General features: G+C 37.5%; 1 protein-coding gene across 2 annotated transcripts in view; it reads left to right on the top strand.

The window, feature by feature from the left end:
- The window catches only part of iffo2b (intermediate filament family orphan 2b), a 46,718-nt gene that overhangs the window by 11,065 nt on the left and 13,988 nt on the right, over positions 1-21,665 (top strand). The gene's annotated exons all lie outside the window — the stretch shown is intronic.

The raw sequence follows: 21,665 nt of genomic DNA, 5'->3' as shown, positions 1-21,665 counted from the left end.
CCAGCAGTCATTCCATGTCCAGACACTCAGCTAAATAGTGATTGAGGCTTTATTGGGAACGGGCAACCCCTGGGTGCAAAACATGAGGCCGTTAATCACTGGAAAGGAGGCACGGCAGAAGATTATTCTGATTATCTGATCGTCAAAAAAAAAAATCACTTTTTCCTAACTCCTCTCCGAACACCTTTCCTTAACCCCGTGTCGTCATCCACGGGGTTAGGGAAACGTGGATAGGAAAGGAGATAGGAGGGACTATTCGGACGCAGCTACTAACATCTCAAACACACTGACATCACTGGGAGGAGGAAACATGAGCAGAAATACCTGGGAACACAAAGACAAGAGTTATAACTATAATGGAAACTAAACAGAACAAAAAGAGGACCACAAGGGCTACAGACAACGAAAAGTAAACAGAACCCGACAGTGATTTTGTTGTAAAGTTAAGAAACAGGAGAAAAGCTTTATAAATCACCATCAGTTCTATAATCAGGGCTCAGGTTAAAATGTGTCAACAGTGAGGCTCATTTTCAATCATGTTCTTTCACGTGTTAGTTTGCACTTTCAATTACTTTTCACCACTTTTCTTATTGTTGCATTGTACTGTCTGTTCCATGATGTTATTCACAAAAAGGATTTAGACTAAGAGAACTGTAGTTAGTCATGTATAAAAAGCAGGAGATAGAAAACATGTTCTTTTTCTCTCAAAATGAAAGAGAAGACTTTTCTTTAATTTTCCCATTGTTAAAAAAAATGCATTTGGAAGTGTACTTATGTATACTATATATATATATATACTGAATATTCTACTCTAATGTACTGTACTTAATTTTTATGAAGTGTCCTATCGAGTTAAGCAATGACAAAGCACTTTTTGGAGCACCTTCACCGTCCAAACCAAAGTTACTTCAACTCAGTTACGTACGGATTGGGTTGCTGCCCTCCAGGACTATATGACCTCCAACCCTGGCATTGATGTATGGAGGAGGCTAACACGCTAACCTTGCCTGCAAGATGGATTCTTCTGGTGTTCACAAACACCAGAATTCATCTTGTGCTGCTCCAGCCCTTACCTTAAGCGAACCAAACCGGTTAGAACCAATCATGAGGCAGTGTTGGGGTTTAGGGCGGGATATCCGGGTGTGACGAAGCCAGAAACATCGAAGCAAAACTGCCGCATGCACAATTGCGGGGAGAGGGACTAGCTGGGCTACCGCTATTAGCATAGCTCAGAATCAAAATGGAAAGATGTCATCGCAGGAGGATGAATGTGTGGAAGCTGCTATAAACTCAGTGATAGAAGAATCCAGCATTTTCTTTTTGAAAGAGCAACAGCGAGAGGCGCTTTGTGCAAAAGCCTATGTTTTCACCAGCGTAGCCTTGTTGTTGTTGTTGCCAAAGCAGCGTTTCTGCCATGTGATTGACTAAAACAAATCATGGTGGACAGGCGCTTCGCCCAATCAGCTTCAAGCATTCTGTTCATGTCCCTCCCTGGTTCCGAAAGGATTGGCTTGACACGGACCCAGATCGATGTGGAGAACTCGAGTTAGAGGGAGGGCTTCACATCAATCTGGCTCTAGCCAGGTTAGTTACACACTGTTGTGTGTGGGATTCCTTTTAAGACCTAATATCAGAATCAGAATCCTTTTATTGTCATTGTACAGTACACAACATACAACTACGCTTAATCAAAATACAAAAGTAGAGTCTCCAATTTTACGTTTCAGAATGTTCCGAATTCTCTTCCAGTATACCCATTTCAGCCTCACATCCGTGTCATTTCATATGTAACAAGGTAGGGAAAGACGTAGTGAAAGAGTTCATGTGAGATGCTTTGGGTATTCTTACTTTTTCTGTTTCAGAACATGAATTCAGTTTTTTTTTGTCCGTTTTCCGCCATCACAGAAAATCGGAGGTATAGTGGCTTACGGGGCCTAAAACATTTTCCCATTGTAGTGAATTTAAAGAGGTAGATGAACAACTTTTTTTCGAAGATTAAAGATCCATCTCCATCTTGACTTGGAATACAATCTGAATGAAAAACATGGTCTAAACCCAACACGTCTGCTTTTGGATTCACTTACTACTCATTTTTGGAAACTTGCTGGTTTGGCAAAACAAATTCAAATTGTTTTGGAGCATTCCAGGTTTACATCAGTAATAACAACTGAACCCTAGACATGCAACATTATTTAACAGCCTTTCTATTTTTTTTATATTTATATTACAGTTGTGTGTGTACCAGAGATGTTTGTCTTGAGGAGACGTCTCATAGTGTTCTTGTGTGTCATATAAGTTCACCACTACACACACCCTGCCTAGTGGGATTTGTGCCAGAAGGGAACATCTTCAGCTTCGTTTATTTACTGTAAATGGGATTTCACATCCAAAGGCTGCTCCACCCGAACATGGCCTGGGCTTGCATGTTGTTGTAAGTTCCAAGTAAAGTCTCACAGGTCTGATGCTGTCAAAAATTAAAGTAAACCATATGTCAACAACCATGAGCCAATAGCTATAATGGCGCTACTTATAATAATGTTGACAGAAGAAAGATATCATTTAATGCTAAGTGATTGCAGTGATTTGCTCATCGGGATGTGGCGCTGGGGTTATTTGTAGAGCAGTGGTTCCCAAACGTTTTGTGCCCAAGGCACACCAAAGGACAAGTAAAAATCTGAACGCACACCTATTGTGCAAAATAGCCATTATAACACGTCATAATTCCCGCCTATGCAACTGCGGGAACAGCAAAATATTGCGTGGCAACGTCATTTTTGGCGCTCACACCTTGTGACGTCCCGCGTTCGTTAAGCATGAACCACACTCTGAATGCATTATTTTGTACTTTTATATTCTTACTTGAACTTTATTTTGGAATTTTGATTTGAAGAGCAATAAACATATATTGCATTTTTTGTTTTTTTTTTCATTTTAGATATGTAAATCAACATGTATATATAAATTACTTTTAGTCAATTAATGGGGAGATAATCGATAATCGAATCGAGTTGAATGGAACTAGAAAAATGAATCGTTAGATTAATCGTATACAAAAAATAATTGTTTATCCCAGCCCTATTCTGAATGTGTACTAACTTCAATAAAATTAAAGATGTTTCGGTTGGCTTGTTTTGGTAAGAAAAGTGTGAGACCAAAAATTTGCATCACAAAAATATATTATTCAACTGTTGGGTGAGATTTACTTAGAGCAAAAGCGGTGGAGATGCCCTGTTCAAATTAGAGTTTCACACTCCCAGACTTTGCTGTAACTAAGAAGTGACCACATGCGGAAAATACAATTTTGGAGGTGTTAGTTGAAGAGGTGAATATATTCCTGAATTACACCAAATATATACAGTATAGGAAAGTTTCAAGTTTGATTTTAAAAGTTAGGAGAGTTTCACTTAAACTCTATAGCTAGTTTCAAATGGTAGCTTGATAACTCTGCCTCACGTTCCAATTTTACAAGTTTCTCACAGTTTGCACTTGAGTGGATGGATAGATATAGATCAGACTGATATCTTTATTGTTATTGTGTGCTCAATAAAGCAAAAACTCAAAACAGTTGCTCACATAGGCATGGCAATAAACTCCAACACACCAAACAAGCAAGAGGTAAAACATGTACTAAAAATACCCTTCAGAATGAATAAAACTGATTAATACAAACAAAGTTCTTTAGTAGATCTAAATTACTATTTATGTGCATCAGTTATTGTATTACACCATTAAAATATCAAGGAATGTACGGGTACATACAGGGAAAGTTCCATAAAAAAATTCCTATAAGATCTAAAAAATCAAACAAAAAAATAGAATACTAGGTCTATGCTTAGTATTTAGGCATTAAGTTACATTTCAAAATATTTTGAAACATTGCTCATTTTTTTGCGCATCTTTTGACCAAGTTATGTAAAAACCAGGTATATAAAACAATCATAAACAAAATTGAATGTTTTAATGGTGGCAAAGCCTGTGCGTGTCTCTGCTGTTTGAAGAGTTAGTGCCATTATAAAAACTGTCGTCCTTGTTATCGCGTGTGCACAAACTACTGTTAATCATACGAGAGCATTTTTGCATTTTGTCTTCTTTTGCAGCCAATCTTGCATCACCCTGGCCATAGAACAGGGCACTTCAAATGGTTTTAAGAGAATTAGGCACTACATGTGCACACAAGCTCCACCTTTGTAAAAAGGAAAGTGGTAGGGGTAAAGGATTAAACATTCAAGAGCATCAGTGTGACAGGAGGATCTAACGAATGGAGCCAAACCCTCTATTCAAACCGATGCTTTATTACAGTAAATTACAAGTTTACATTGGCTTTTAGAAGATACCAGGAACATCAGGTGTGTCCTTGCCTTGTGTTTCACATTTAATGTTTTGTTTTGCTGATTCTTGTCTTGTTCAAACTTGCATCTTAAAGCTTTATGAGGAAACCAGCCTATTATTAAAGAAGGGATTACTGGGCATTAAATGGGAGGTAAATAAATGTTTAAATTGCCAATGAGTCATTCAAACCTCTTTACACATGCAAAGGTTAAAGATGATTTAACTTTATTCAAGGAGGTTAGGGTGGGGAGGTTTTCTAAGAAATTAGAATCAAAGTCAAAGGTTCATTTTTGTTTGCATAACATTCAATTCTAAATATTGATGTTATTATATTAAGACTGCATATGCATGTTTCACCAAGTGAAGTTGGTGATTTTTTAAGCTGTAAAGGGAGAAATGGTAGGAATTTTGATTTTCCGTATCAAATTTTCCCATAATTCTGTTTCAGAGTAGGCTTGGCTATACCCATTTTTGATTTATTTCAATTTTTTTGGCTTTCCCTAATTTAATGTTAATTACTGACATACTCATTGACTCAAAGAAAAGCCAAAAATGCACAAACAGGGATTCATTAGGTTAAATCTAGTAAATGATTGTATTTTTCTATACTTCAGAACAGAAGTCAAAACTGAATGTTCAAATCTGGCCAAATCTCTTCTATGTGCACACATTGTTTCAGAGTGTCATTGTTTTCAATCAGGTCAATGAAAACTCCTCCTATGGCAACAGAAACAATGTAAAGAAAATACAGACTTCAAACTGTAAAGGAATGTTTCAATGAGATAAAAAAAAAAAAAAATACATATATATCAAGCAAACACATTACGTTTGCCCAACATGTGCAAAACTCTTTATCTAAACTTCTTCTGCATGATGAAACCACTTCTACATCCTTAGGCAGCACAGCAGTTCATGGATTCCATGACTTTGTCTCATTTATCATGTTGTCAGTTTGGGGTCAAGCTAACCAAATAACAGTTACATTCATTAGATCAGTGCACAAACAACGCACTCAAATGGACCAGGATCCTGTTAGACGGCACTACTGTAACAAGCACCATGAAGTGGCTTTTGACAGATTTCTAAGCTTCTCATTTTTAAAACTTAGCTCACTCGACTACTGTTGGAATAGATTTCATTTCAATGTTAAAAAAAAAGTACATCATGCACTGTAATTCATTTTTACATTTAACCTTACCCAAGCATTCAAACTTTTATCCATTTAAAGTGTCATTATTATTTATTATACAATATACATTTCAGGTAGGGCTGGGCAGTATTACCAAAAATGTGTATCACGGTATTTTTCTAAATTCTAACGGTTTCACGGTTTATGATGGTATTTTTTTATTTTTTTTTCAAGCATAATCAGGTGTTCACAGCATTTTCTACTGGTTGAGAATCAGAATCAGAAAAAAACAGCACATGGAATTTGACTTGGTAGTCTGTGCGTGGAAAACAAAAAAAACAAAAACACAAGCCAGCAGCAATAATAATAATAGTGATAAATATAAGGATAAGGGATAAATTAAAGATAGAGGTAAATAAAGATAAAGATAAGAGAGAGGAATTACTGCAATAGATTGACTTAGGATGCTCTATTTTACTGTCATGATGAGTGAATATTGTAGAATAATTTCACACTAGTGGTAAATAATACAAGTTTGCAACAGCAGCACAATGGCTCTTTGCCGCGCTAGCTTAGCTTTTGCATTAGCACGATATCTAGCTTTAAATGCTGCACACTCAGTGGTGAATAAGGTAGTGTTTTGTTTGCAACTCCACCAGGACATATTTCTGCATTATAGAAATTACAAATTGTGATCCTTTGCTCTCTTTTTTTGTATATTATTGTCAAACTGCCGACATACTAAGCTAACCGTGACATGCACATGCAGCTTCAGCTTTCAATTGTGTCTTTCTTATCGATTTACATGTATGATTTACACTGCATCTAACACCAGAACGCTACTGTTTACCTTCCTATTTTGAAGTGCAACGTTGAAAAAGGTCCGGTCTGAAACGCGGCGGAGCGTAGCGTTTCGAATGTTGTATAATCAAATACAGCGGTACGGCAGTATATGAAAAATGTATATGATTTTGAAAATATATACCGGTATTCGGTATGAACCGGTATACCGCTAAGCCCTAATTTCAGAACACATTTAATGTTGTACCAAAACTTGACCCTTACATTTTTGTGTTGGAAGCTTATCAAAGTGAAACGGGCTAACCTTGGGAGAGGCAATCCTCCTAAAACCTTTAGGGTTTTGATTAAAACTCTGCATTTTTCTACTGAATCTGCTTTTCTACTGGGGAGATATCTCTGAGCCTCCTGAAAGCTTTGAAGATAAAAGCTAGTAGTGCAGACTGATAATTAAAAAAGGACAGGATGGATGGGCTGGTTTTCATCACATTTCAGGAATGTATGCATCTTTTTTTTGGTCACTATAGTTGCTTAACCCGACAAGAGTTTGCACTCCTTGTTTATTCAAATGTAGTCCAAGTAAATTCTGGAAGTACTTTCTTATTTTTGTTAATATTAAATAACAGGAGACCAAAGAAATATAGCTGAACTTCACATTTTTGGGTGAAGATTAAAAAAAAAGTTATGACAACCTAAAAAGTATCTCACCAAACAGTTTTTTCTTAGATAGTGTGTCTTTGTGCTTTGCATTCATTAAGTTTATTTCTTTGGCTCTCTAAAGTTCTGTCAGATAAATGCAGCATTATTTTAATATGCTTGTTCTGTGACAAATACACACACACAATATGTTTTTAACATTTGTATCTAAAACCAAATTTTAATTTACCATTACAAGTGTTACCATCCCAAATTTAAAACCTGCACCTTTTTCCATTGCTAATGATGGATGGATGCTGAGGGAATTGTCTTGAGTCGCTAAGCAACACTGACATCCATCCTGGTGGGATCTGTGTCTGCACTGTCTGGGCTGGGATGGTTACATATTACATCAGCAGTCCTGAGCACAAAATGAAGCAGGAGCTTTTCTGAGAGGCCACAGCATCCCATTCTGTGTCCAGTTTAAAAGATAAATTGCTTTCTGTTTGACAGAAAGGAGGATGATATAAGTGTGAGTTCGTGATTGCAGCCCTGCTATGGAGGTCAGAGAGGGGGGCGGAGTTTGCTGGATAGCGATTCGACCTTGATGTGTTGTCTCGTCAGCAGAGACCCTCCAGGAGCCAGACGGCAACAGACTCCTGAGCTGCTTGCATTTATTTCACTGGCCCCATATCATTAGCAGCACATACATGTTTCTCTGTTGGGTCTACTGGGAGGCTATAGATTACACAGCTTCATGGCATCCAATCGATGACCCAAGAAATCCAGAGAAAGGAAAAGCCACACCTCGCTCAGCATTGAATGTCTCTGTAGCATAGATACAGTATGTGTTTCCAGTAAGCTCCTCCTACAGCCAGTAGCAATAGGATACTGGACAGTATATTCATAGAAAAGACATTATGCACATGACTGTGGAGCACACGTCTGTCATGTAGAAGTGTTGGTCCTACACAGAGTAATGGATTCCTCCCCCTGATACCATGAAAAGCCTTCTGCTTCACTATCGCCTGATTTCTGATAAACTCACTGTCTTAATGTCACTGAAATGGTGTTAAGAACGTCATTAAAAGCAGTGAACAATTCACTGAACACGCACATGGTAATATTTATTACCATTTTACATTAACATACCATTACATTACAATTTAAATCAAGAGCACTGAGAGAAAGCCAAAATATCCTCTTAGACATTTCCAGTTATCTGGATCAGTGATCCTGATCATGGTACCATGATCATTTACACTTTAAAGGCTTGGAAGACATTTATATTTCCATAAATAATGATACAGGAAGGTCCAAATACAATACACCTTTATTGATCTACAGAGGGGAGCAACACAGTATAATATAGGATAGTAGTGCAAAAGGACATAAATAAATGAGAAAAAACAACATTAACAGCAACAACAACAACAGCAGAAGGAAAGAAAAACAACAAATGTGCAAATGACAATTGAGGAACTGGTTTGGGCGCCGCTGAGTTAAATTTCATAAAGATCGGTCAATTAGGAACCAACATATACATTTTTTAAATTTCGCCAATGATGAGAGAAAAGGCATTTTTCGATTTTTCAAACTGATCCAGAATTTGTATATTGATCCGGATTCCCTCCAGAATTAAGGTCTGTCTTTTGTTAAAAATTTTTGAAAATCTGTTATGTTCTTTTGACATAATCCTGTTAATTAACAGACAAACAGTTGAAGTGTTGTGTCCTTATATTAAACTTAAAGGGATCCTCCACTGTTTTTACAAATGAGGCCTAAAACCTTTGAAAAGTCCTTATTAGAAGATCTGTGCCTAACAAAACACATTATTATTTAAGACAGAGACAACACATATGAAGGAACCTATACATGTAAACATGCAAGATTTTAGCCAACGGCTAATTTCCATCTTTAGTCCCTTCGGCAGGTTGATGTCAACAACATAAGATAATGAAATCAATAAAACAACAGTGACAACAAGTAAAACAGTTTGCCTTCATGGCCAGTATGAGCAGGAGTAATTACAGAGAGAGAAAACGTGTCCTTAAAAACATAATAGGATAGAAAATAAAAAAGAAAGCAAAAACAATGAAACATTACACAGTAGTGGCTCATGAAACATACAGGCCAAAAACCAGGGAACCACACATATTTCACGAGTGTTAAATGCTAAAATGAGATATCGAAGAGCTGATTAAAGTGCGGAGTGCTGAAGTGTTAAAGTGTTAGGTGCATAATTATATTGCAGATTGCCCGATCGCACAGTAAATATAAAGTGATTTTTTTAAGTGCACAATACTCAATACATATTACATGAATTAAATACTAGCAATGCCAATTATATGGTAGTGGGAGTCCTCTTTTTTAAGAATATAAAGTGCGTCTTGCCTTGCACGTAACCCCTATACCCAAAAGGTAAAAAAAGATATAATAAATAGCGAAAGTATTAATGGGGAAGAGGGAGTAGTAGTAATTTGTTTTTATAACTTTTACAAATAGGACTAGTTTACCGTTGGAGAGCCTGTGCGCCGCCATGTTGAAATGACGTCATTGATGACGCCAATTATCCCGCAGGGGGCGACAGTTCCAACTCTGCTGTTTTGTAGACGGCATGAAGAAGAGAAGAAGAGCTCCGTGCATGTAAATGCAGGAAACCAGGATCGACTGCTGCTCATTAATGCTGACCCAAATTGAATCTGTCTGCTACAAAGAACCGGTGTTCTTGTCAGAAATGGTTGAAGTTATGGTTTAATGGTTTATGTTTTTATGTATTTTTTGCTTTTTTTCTCTTTCTTCATGCGGTCTACGAAACAGCAGAGTTGGAACTGTCACCCCCTGCAGTCACAGATTTTTTTCGGGGCACTGATTTTGTTCATCAAATTTCGGTAAACAAAATAGGTTTACATTGACTTTTTTTTAACTTTAACCAAGCAGCGCAAGTTGTCGTTTTGACTGAAAAAGCTGCTAAATGATCCTGAATGCTTCACCTCCTAAAAAACTCAATGGGCTGAAAAGGGGAGATTGGTGTCATCAATGACATCATTTCAACATGGCGGCGCACAGGGTAAAGTAGTTCTAGTTTTAAAAGTTAATAAAACAAAAATGGTGCGAAATAAAGCGTTTTGTTAGGCACAGATCTTCTAACGAGGATATTTCAAAGGTTTTAGGCCAGATTTGTAAAAACAGTGGAGGATTCCTTTAACAACATGTAGGCTATTTCTTACCAGCCTGACATTCCAAATCACTGCACTCAGTAGAATGTTGACACCATTTATTTCATCTCTCAACTTACACATACCTTATCTTATATATAGACAGGCATCATTCTATACATAGAAACAGCGTTAAGAACCCAGGGATGGAACGATTGTGAATGATTCATCCTTAACTTGTCAATAATGTAACTATGTTGAATTCAAAGCTACTATATAACTACACAAAGCTGCACACTGTTCTGGTACTGACAAATCTTGTTAATATTACAATAGACAGGAAGGTTGGCAAAACCTGACGGAAGTTAGAATAAAGAGGTCCTAATGTGATCACTTTAAGTATTTTTATCCTTGTTTAATTCCTAGTCTTATTTCTTTGTTTAGAAAAATAAAAGTCAGCTTTAGTCTTTATTTTCACATTGAGTTTTTTTAGGTGCGTGCCTGTGTGATCACCTTCAGTTCATAGTCTAGACTCTAGACTGATAGAAGTGGCGTTTATTGTGTAATATGAACGAGCACAAAAAAAAAAACGTTTTTCTCCAAAAAAATCCGAATTGTGCATTCAAAATGGCGTGTACTCCATTCTATCCACTACATACTCAAGAGTGTATACTGTTTACTAAATACGTTAAGTATGGTTAGGAGGATTAGGATGATGGCCGTTCCCACTGAAGTTTACCAACATGCCTTTGGAACCTACAGGTTAAATATCTCCATTGATTCGCCACCTTTGAAAGTTCTCAAAACATTTTAAGCGAGAAAGTGTCCAAGTAGAAAATCAACATCTGGACATTTGATCCATGCAACTCGCAGAAACATATTTCATGGAGATTATTCGGAGATTTTCGGAGACCCGCCATTGTGCTACTGACAAAACAAGAGCCCTATTTATTTAACGCTATATTTAAAAGCGTAAAAACAAATGGAAGACAAGAAGAGATGCTTTTGTTTTGAAATAGGGATGTTTGACTTTTAGCTTGACGCTGGTCCCAAGATGATTTTACGTTCTGCTTGCAATGCATCATGGGGCGGTTGAGTATGACTAATGCATACTTCAAAAATGCCCCTATATAGTATACATCTGGGTATTTCTCGCATACTTAATCTTTTAATCTCATGTGAACGCACTACATACTCATTTTGACGTCAGACTTAGTATGAGTGATACGTTGGTATGCCATTTCCAACACAGCCCTGCTGTCTGAATGTAGCCTTTAGCCACAGCCTTTGTACCAGCTCTGCTCTGCTAATCAGTGTCATTCACATCACCTGTGTCTCCTAGCTGCAACTACTCAACTGATTGCGTCATTGTCCTCTGGGGTAATTAGGCTCTCTTAATCTGCCTGTTTGTATTTTTCTTAAACCTGGGGTTAAAAAAAAGAAAAGAAAAAATATCTTGTGTGACTGTCTTATATTGGTTTTATTTTTTGTAGTCAGACTGTCATCTATTCACCAGATACAGCAGTGATAATTTGGTACCTAAGGCATTTTCTTATTAAGGCCCATGGGTGTTCACCAGTGTTGGGAACGTTACTTTAAAAAAGTAATCAGTTATAGTTACTCACTACTTATTCCAAAAAGTAACTGAGTTAGTAATTGAGTTATTCTATAATAAAAGTAACTCATTACCAAAGAAAGTAACTATATGCTTTACTGTAAAAAAAAAAAAGTTGCTATATGTCAAAGAATTATGATTTTTAGATGCGTGTGTCGTAAGGTGCTTCATTAAATTTGAGTTGCTTACAACGGACGTCGACAAAGTCTTCACTCCGGGATATAATGTACACTTCACATGCACGTTCTTGCATTTGACCTCAATTAACTTAAAGTAGTGTTTTTATCGCCGCCTTAAAAAATGCCAACTGTTCATCAGACTGCTCCACGCTCGTCATCTCTGCAGCTTCATCAAATCTGTAGTGGTTGTGTGTGTGGTGCATGTGCTGGCACATGTGTGAAAACACTGGCTCTGATTGGCTACCATGAAACATGACGCCGCCTTAGCCAATCATAATCGCTCACCTTGTTTTTAAACCACCTCCTCACTACAGCTGCGTACGAAGCCAGGGGATGCTTTCGGATCACAGTTTATTCAGTCAATAGATGTAACGCACCACATTTAACGTTCAGTAACGTTAACGGCATTGTAATGGCATAAAAAGTAATTAGTTAGATTACGACGTTACTGAAAACGCCGTTATTTTAAACGCTGTTATTCCAAACACTGGTGTTCAGTTTCTACACTTTTTTTTTTCAGATATTGAGACCCTCCCTCTACTATTACCCCCCCTTTCTCTATTCTTGTTAATATTACTAATGCATACTGTCATGTCACACTAGGGCTGGGTATCACCGGGTACCTCGCGATACAAGATTTATTTTTCCCACAATAATGATATTATCACAATACGGCGATAATCGATATATCACAGGAAAATTCATCCGCGATACATCACAATATCTGTGTCACTGAAGAAATTCAGAATTTATCTACTGCACTGAATCCATTTCCTCACCTCGTCTCATTGTACTGTGTATGTACTGCATTATCTTTGTGTGTATATATATATATATATTGTTTTTGTCATGTCTTGTATGTTGCAATTAAAAAAATAAAAATCGATACTTGGCGCCAGTGAATCGAGACGAAACCTTGCGATATATCGTCGTAACAATATTTTGGCACACCCCTATGTCACAGTGTGCTATATCATGGATCCCAAGGCCAGACCAGTTGAAAACCAGTGATTATAAGGATAAAAAAGTTGTGCAGTTGTAGTTTCAGGGATATTTCAGAAAATGTCTCACTTAGCAGCACTTTATCAGTGGAAATGTGTCTGTAACTTTAAACTCAAATCAGCAGCTTATCTTTTCCTGTCACTCATTGTTTGTTTTGTGTGCATAGATATCAGCATAAACAGACGCGTAGCTCATGAAACCATGTTAACATGTTCGCTTTTATGTCCCGATTTACACTAAACCTTGCCTGTACCTCCAAATAAAACAAAATTAGTTCAATAAACTTACATTTAAAAGCATTTTATTTTGTGTTTATCAGATGTCAGATGCATTAACTTGATTGAACCTAGTCTGTAACAGACTTGACATTGTTGTAAACTGCATGTCTAAAGGGCTTTAATGATCTAACACTTCCCGCCACATTGTTCTGTTTGAACAGGGGTGTTGCCTCGAAATACTTTTGTGTTGAGCTTTAGAGGTTTTTGGAATGATTCGTCACCACACCTTAAAGTTGTGTCAAATTCACTGCTGTCCTTTTAGTATTTATTGCATGTGCATTAGCATTACTTACACCTCTGCAATTTTTGACATCATACAATTAAAATGGTCATTGTTAAACATCTCACAGTTAATATTTTTAATGTGCCCTGGATGAATATTTCTAAAGCAATAAATCATTTGTAATAAAGGAAAGCTGTCATAGTCAGAGGTGACATGAAATGAGAAGAGCGTGACGATGTCAGCAGATCCAACGTGAATGTGTTTATTCAGATTGCTTAACATTCCCAGGCACAGCTGTAGGAAAATACTGTGAATGTAACTCAAGGCAGGGAGTGTCAGCTGGCAGGTGAGACAGGAATGCTATTATATTTATTATGTCTGGAATAATGTCTAATGTAGATGGTTTTTCTCAGCTCTACGAAAACCCCATTGTCAGTGTGGGAGTCCATATGTGGTGATGAGACTAAAATAACTTTTAATGATTATAGCAAAATTTCATTTTCAGGTAGTTTTTCCATATTTAAAGGTCCCATGTCATGCTATTTTTCATCCATCTGCATTTGTTCTAAGAACCCCAAAAACATAGTATTTGAGGTTCATTTTCCAGAGTTTCAGCCTCTGAAAATTCACTTTCTGAGCAACTCTACGCAAACAGGCCGATTTGCGTCCTACTTATGCATATTCATGAGTGGACGTGTCTATAGACGGGACACTGACTTCCTCCTCCCCGCACGGTGATGTAGGGTCAGAGGTCGGCCCGCCCTCCTCCCACCCACTCTGTAGCCGAGCTCATGCTGCTTTATAAACACAAGACAGAGCGTGGGGGCGGTACATACATAGACTGTAGAAAATACATACACAGCACTGCATGAAAGATGCTCAAATGCTCACCTTTGTGGGCGTGTCTGTTTACATGTCAATCACGGCAGAGAGCTTCCTGGAGGCGCGGCTTCTCCAGCTCAGTGCCGAGTCAAATTTGTCATCAAAGTGGGAACGCGTCATCAAATTGTAGCGAGGTGTTTGGGCTCACCCTTACGGTGGCTGGGAAGTGTCACCTGAATGCATTTACAAACGAACACAAATGCAAACAGGTCACAACACGAATGCAAACCGGCCACAACACGAATGCAAACCGGCCACAACGGAAGTGTTTCCGACGGACCGGTATTACAGTCGGACAGGTATTATGATATGATAGCCTGATATGAAAAATATAAGAGTATCCTAATCAACTTTCACTTACTTTCATACGCGTTTCGATGTCTTCTTCTTGTTCTTCTCTGTTCTGGTGGGTTAAAAACATCCGCCAGAAACGTGTCCGTCTGTAATACCGGTCCGTCGGAAACACTTCCGTTGTTGCCATTTTGCATTCGTGTTGTGACCTTTTTGCATTTGTGTTCATTTCTTTAAATGCATTCACCTGACACTTCCCGGCCGCCGGGTTTCCGCAACGGAAGTGTTTCCGACGGACTGGTATTACAGACAGACACGTTTCTGGCGGATGGTTTTAACCCACCAGAACAGTTAAGAACAAGAAGAAGACATCGAAACGCGTATGAAAGTAAGTGAAAGTTGATTAGGATACTCTTATATTTTTCATATCAGGCTATCATATCATAATACCTGTCCAACTGTAATACCGGTCCGTCGGAAACACTTCCGTTGTGGCCGGTTTGCATTCGTGTTGTGGCCGGTTTGCATTCGTGTTGTGACCTGTTCGCATTTGTGTTCGTTTGTAAATGCATTCAGGTGACACTTCCCAGCCACCGTACACCCTGCAGTAAGAAAGGAGAAAATCATCCTATAACTAATGATTGAGGGAATCAATGAAAAAAACATTTTGAGCATGTGTATGAAGTCCTAATAGCACTTTTATCATGTTTAAAGCACAGAAAAGTTGATTTAGCTTAACATGAGCCCTTTAAGTTGTTGCTGCTGATTTTTCCCAAGAGTTGTCACTGACTGTAACATTGACGTCTTCTATTATTGTCATACTTACTTTTTTTTTTTTTAACACCAAATACCTTTCCAGTAGGGCTGCACAATTTTGACAAAAACCTAATTGAGATTTTTCAGACCAATATTGTGATTGCAATTCAATTTGCAATTTTTATGTTTGATACATTTAAATGCATAAACTGCTGAAATGACGAGTGAAGGAAGTCATGTTACTTGTAGACTGTCAAACAACACATTCTTACTCAAATTGCCCCACATTAGAACAAAACACATGAATCTACTTTCAAAAATATTTGGTTTTATATAGACAGCGCCCTCTTCTGGAGCATCTGTCTCCACACTTGTTGATCTGCTTTATGGCACTCTACCTTTATCTGTTCCAGCTGAACCTGAGATTGCAAGGCTTCACCATTCTGATTGGTGAACATCACTCAAATGCCAGAAACAGAAGAAAAAAAAACTCAGCCTTTTGAGGTTACGTTATTACAGTAGTCAAAACCTTTATTGCGATGTGATATCGATAAACCTCGCAGCCCTACTTTCCACACACAACTGGGTATACCAGGGTTCTCGCCAGCGCTGCTGAGCGTAAGGGTCCCCGACACTGTGATTTTGATTCCCTAAACTGTGAAGTTTTTTCCTTTTTGAATTGGTACCGTCGTAATAGTTGTTGCACACGTCTTGGACACAAAACGGACTTCCACGTGTGCATGGCTTGTTTTAACTCTATTTTTAATCTGCATGATAAACAAGAAAAACATCCATCAGTCGTACGGGTTTGGGTCGTGTTCTGTTGCACTCTGGCTCGAGCCGGGTCTTTTTTTTTCGACCCAATTAAAGCTCTCCACTATAAACAATGCGTTTCGTGATATAAACAAAAAGAATTAATTAAATAAAACAATAGAAATGTATTCATGAGTTGGGGGGTGGGGCTTTTAGCGTAACAGCCTTTTTCCGGTGTTTTTTTTTTTCCTGTTTCCTGCTGGAATGTAATCCCTGAAAGTCTCCTTTGGCTAAAAAGGTCAACAGTGCCATGAAGTCATTTTGGATTCATTGAGGCCTTAAACAAAATACATACAAACCTATTCTGTAACTAATAAACACAATTGCTGTGTTTGAAATAAATTGTACCCCAATAAACTGAAGACTATTTTGAGATATTACACTGAGAAATTCGGCAGCGAACAGAAGTCTGTGAGTTGAGACAGGCTCCTACACTCCTACAGTCTCTGTCCATGTAAGGAGACCCTGCTGTGTTTGCTCATGCCAGAGGAACAGCATCAACCAGAGACTCTGAGGCAGAACAGCTCTGCTGTGTCTTTGCTTAGAGGGGCCATTTCATATGGATGCTTCAAAATAATAATGTTGTCATTCTAGGACTTGAATCAATTTGTATTGCCGTCCGTCCGTATAATGCAGTGGCTATTCAATTTCCTTTGATGGATGTTACAAGGAGCTCTGACATATTACTGAGTGCGAGAGAATTTTAACTCAGTCAGCAGGAGTTTGAAGTGAGTGTTACGCCTCTTTTTCGCATTCTTTCTGTGGTGAAGGCTCAGAAAGTGAAGACATTAAGAATCCAGGTGGACTAACAAGCAGCTTACGTTGCAGTTATGAACTCTGATGACCTGATCCAGAGTCCTGCAGCAGCAGACAGGCTGAATGCAGTGGGCACAGTGAGGCTCCACTGCAAGCACTTCTACAAAAAATGAGGCATCGGTCACAATGCGGGCGGGCACACCCTGCCAAGGAATCTGTCTTCTTTCTAATTAGATAGAGCGCATTCAAAGGGTGGCAAGGCTACAAGGCTCCATGTTGTTGAAAAAGTGAATTTTCAGATGCATACGTTGTGACTTGTAAGGATTTACTCCCCAGAATTCAGCTGCAGTTTAAATAATGTATATCAAACTTACTCCTGTGTGTTAGACAGGACCAATGAACTGTATCTCACACGCTAACACAGAAACCATGACCCACATTCTTCTCCCCTATGTGTGACCCACAGTGGCCACATTTACATGGGAACTTTAATTCCTCTTTAAAGCGGAATTAAAGTTCATTCCTCTTTAACCTGACCTTGTAAACACATAATTCTGAATGCTAATTTAATTCCGAATTAAAGTTAATTCCGAATTAGGAGGCTGGTTTATTCCATTTTCAATTCCGAATTAGATAATTCCTCTTTCCTGTAAGCACTTCACTTGCCTAATTCCGCTTTAAATTCATTCGGATGGATTTGCACTTACGCGATGACGCAGCGATGACATAATCCAAGATGGCGGCGGCTCGGATTCCAGCCTAGACTATTTAATAAGAGCCTTCAAAGTAGGGCTGGGCGATATGGCCTTTTATAAATACCGCGATATTTTTAGGCCGTGTCACGATACACGATATATATCTCGATATTTTGCATTACCCTTGAATGAACACTTTGATGCACAAAATCACACCAGTATGATGATTCTATATGTCTACATTAAAACATTCTTGATCATACTGCATTAATATATGCCAATTTTAAACTTTCATGCAAAAAAGGGGATATCACAACTAAGTCAAAGTTGACATAACTGTATTTATTAAACAGTGAGTGGCTCAAACATAAAATTGTCAACAGAAAGTGCACGTTCTGTGCAAAATTGTCACAGAGACATTTCAAAACAAGACATTAGTGCAGGATGCAACTCACATGGCATTTCAAAACACAAAATTAAAGTGCACTTTTTGTACATAATGCCACTACAATATTTTAAAACAAATAGTGCCCTTTTGTGCATGTTGTCATTAAGATGACATTTCAAAAAAAAAAAAAAAAAGTCCGCGAGTTTAACGGTATGGTCATTTTCAACACCGCACAGACTACAAGCTGCGATATATCGAGTATATTCGATATATCGCCCAGCTCTACTTCAAAGACATGGATATAATGAAAAGAGTGGATGGACGGCGGCATAAACATGCAGACTTATTAAACACACACTGACCTCAGTAAACGGAACAGGCTTGACCGGACGGCTGGCACTAGGACCCGGAGGCAGAGTAAGTGCGTCCCCGTACTGCATGTACAGGCTGTAATATCACCAGTTTATCATTTTACCAGTTGTTAGAGCTACTACCTTTACCAGGGAGCAACTATTTATTCTTGATGATTGTTTTCCAGAGTTTTACTGGGCTTTTTTTTTTTTTTTACTGGTGATTGGTTCCTATCTCTGTTCCGCTCCACGTTTCCAAATTGAAACCCTGTGCTATTGTCGAGCTGCTGGTTCAAAACTGAAATCAAAATAAAGGTGAAAACAGTACTCATGTGTGGTGTTCTGTGTTATAGCTGACAGCAAAAGGTTTGTTGTGTGTTTTTCCTGATAGACGTGATACGTCACGTTCACCCCCTGTCCAATCAGTTTGATGACCCTATCCCTCTGAACAAGTTCATATTCATTTCATAACGTGTCTAACGGGCCTCATGGGATATTCTAATCCTTCAGTTCTTTGTTTGTTTATTTAGATCCAGATTAGCTATACTGCAAAAGCAGTAGCTATTCTTCCTGGGGTCTACATCACAGACTATATATGCCTGACAGTTCCTAAATACAACAAACAGATGAGATAGGATGTACAAACAACATTCACACAGAAAAGAAAATATAAGCAAAAAAAAAAACAATAACTATAGCATACATAATACATAACAACATTAACCAAAATACACGCAACATAGAAATACAAAAATTGAAGTAAACTAATATTTGATAATAAAAAAAAGAACTAGGTATAAAATGATGCCATACATTAGATATTAAGATCCAGCACACAATACATAGTTTAATTATATAATAATTCCTATTCTTGAGAAAATATGAATAGTTTAACTCTTTTAGAAAAAATGTATGGTACACATGCTTGAAATAGAAAATAGTGGCGGGGAACTCCATGCCACCATTGCCCTATAACGCACCATTCTCTGTGTTTGATTGAAGCAAAAGACGGGAAACACAAAACAACTCATTCACCTTTTAAATTGACTAATCTTCAACAGACAAATTCAAAACAGAAGAATCTTCCAGATAATTTGATCCAGATTACGTACATTTAGTATTTTCAGCGCTAATCATCCATTTATTTTGTATTTTTCCAATACTCAACGAGTCTGAATTCATCATTTAAAATTATATTCAGATGAACTAAATTCCTATTAGACATACACATGGTTGTGTCATCTGCGTATAGTGCAATAGTGTCATGTTCCAAAATAAAAGGCAAATCATTTGTAAATAAATAAATAAATAAAAGTGGCCCAAGACAACATCCTTGAGGCACCCCACAACACAGCGTCTTTGTCTCAGAATAACTACCTTTAAACAGATCGGTACATTTTCTCTTGGTTGTGTTTGGTGCTAAGCTAATAAGTTTACTCCTGATTTTGTTGATCCATTTTCTTTCAAAGAGCAATACGAGGTCAAGGAAAAGGAGACGGGGGACAACAACCATATTGAAACTGAGAGCTTTTGACTATAAGAAGGTCTGGTACTTTTATTTTTAGGCGCACTGCTGGCGTGACTCAGTGGATGGTGGTGTCAGTTGGTGGGACGATTGAACGGTCCACCACTTGTAGCTTGATTGATGTGAAACACTGTACAGACAGTAATGGCCCCCAGGAGAAACATCCCGTGACCATGAGGTTGACATTTGTGATTTTGAGTGGCACGTTGCAACTGTTTTACGGATTCAACGTGGTGCACATATTGATGTCAACGTCAGCAAGAAATGTGATATAAGTTAGTATTCTTTTGGGGTTTGATACTGCAACTGATACTGCAGCCCAAGTGTTATTTTATTTATTATCAGTGTTTTGTCAGGCATGGTTTGAAAAAAAATTATTAATCAATTTAAATCAATTCTCCATTGAATGGCCCGATATCTATTCATTAAATCCTAAAATGTATTATTTATTTTGTCTTTTCTACATTGTGTAATGCAGTGCTCTGGGCTCAAACATTTATGTAAACATTAATATTTTAATATTGCACCAATTCATAATAATAGTTAGTTTCTACTATTTACAGCATTGGATCTTTGAAAATCGCTTTCATATTCAAGTAAATCCATTACAGAGACTGAAAAACCATCAACCAAATCAAAAAATGAATGGAATCGATATGAATCGTGAATCTAATCAAATCGGGCTCTTGTGAATTGAATCGAATCTATTTGGGAAATCTGAATCGATACTCAGCTAATGCACTTAAGCATGTAAACACTGGCACTGTGGGTGTACTGAGCAGTTAATGTGAATGCATTACCCACCTTATCAGTGTGGGACACTATTTACTGATTATGGGTTCAACTTCCTGTTTTCCTTTTTACCAGAGATTTATCAGAACAGCAAAATAGTTAAAAAACAAAGACCACAATTCAGTTGTTTTCCCTTTCAAACAAGTTGGCCATGAGGTTTGCACTGGCCAACCAGTCATCTTCTGTAAGCAAGTATTGTATATTAGAAGTAGTGCTGGGACTTTATCGCCTTAATTGCGATTAATTCATTACAGAAAAATAACACAATCAATTTTTTGATATACTGTACTAAGTGCTGTTTTTTTTTTTTTTTTTTTTCTTTAATACACAAACACAAATTTGTTTCAGAAAGTTTACACAAAAGCATGAATATAGCTTACTTAAATTTAAGTGTGTGCTTTGTGAACAGTGCAATCACAATATTATTTATTCATATTGCACATTATGTTAGCACTCTGTGAGGAAAATAAGCACAATTTTGTTGTTTAAGCTTGTTTTTTGTTTTCATTGATTCAGCCATATACCAAAATCCATCATGTCAAATTTTATGAGGCGATTGATTTAGATTCATCAAGATTAATTGATTATAAAGTCTCGGCTTAATTAGATAGATTTTTGTCAAATCGAGACTTTCATTATGTTTCGAACAGGGTTGGGGTCAGTTACATTTTTCAGTTACTATTTCGTTTTCAATTACCCATGTTCAATTACTCACAATTCAATTATGATTTTTTTATTTTTATCTTCAGAAAGTCAATTACAATTACGTTCTCAATTACTAAATTTCAATTACAATTAATCACAATTACTGAGCCTCAAATAACCTAATAAAAGTTAACCATCGTCTTGTGTCAGCTTTCTGTTAGCATCTCTTATGATAATGGTTCTTAAATCAGCTGTAAAATACACTAAAAACAAATATCTATGATCTAATATCGTTCCTATCTATTGGTTGCCTTGTTAGGCTTCCTAATCATTGAAAATATAGGTTTTGATATATTTGGTGTGGGCACCTGAGCCTTTTGTGTCAGTAAATTTTTTTAAATGGTAAAATGTGGGAAAGGTTGATG

This window comes from Gouania willdenowi, chromosome 5 (assembly GCF_900634775.1).
Source record: "Gouania willdenowi chromosome 5, fGouWil2.1, whole genome shotgun sequence".
Lineage (NCBI taxonomy): Eukaryota > Metazoa > Chordata > Actinopteri > Blenniiformes > Gobiesocidae > Gouania > Gouania willdenowi.
Note: the sequence above shows the minus strand (reverse complement) of the source record. Positions and strands in the feature narration are given on the sequence as shown.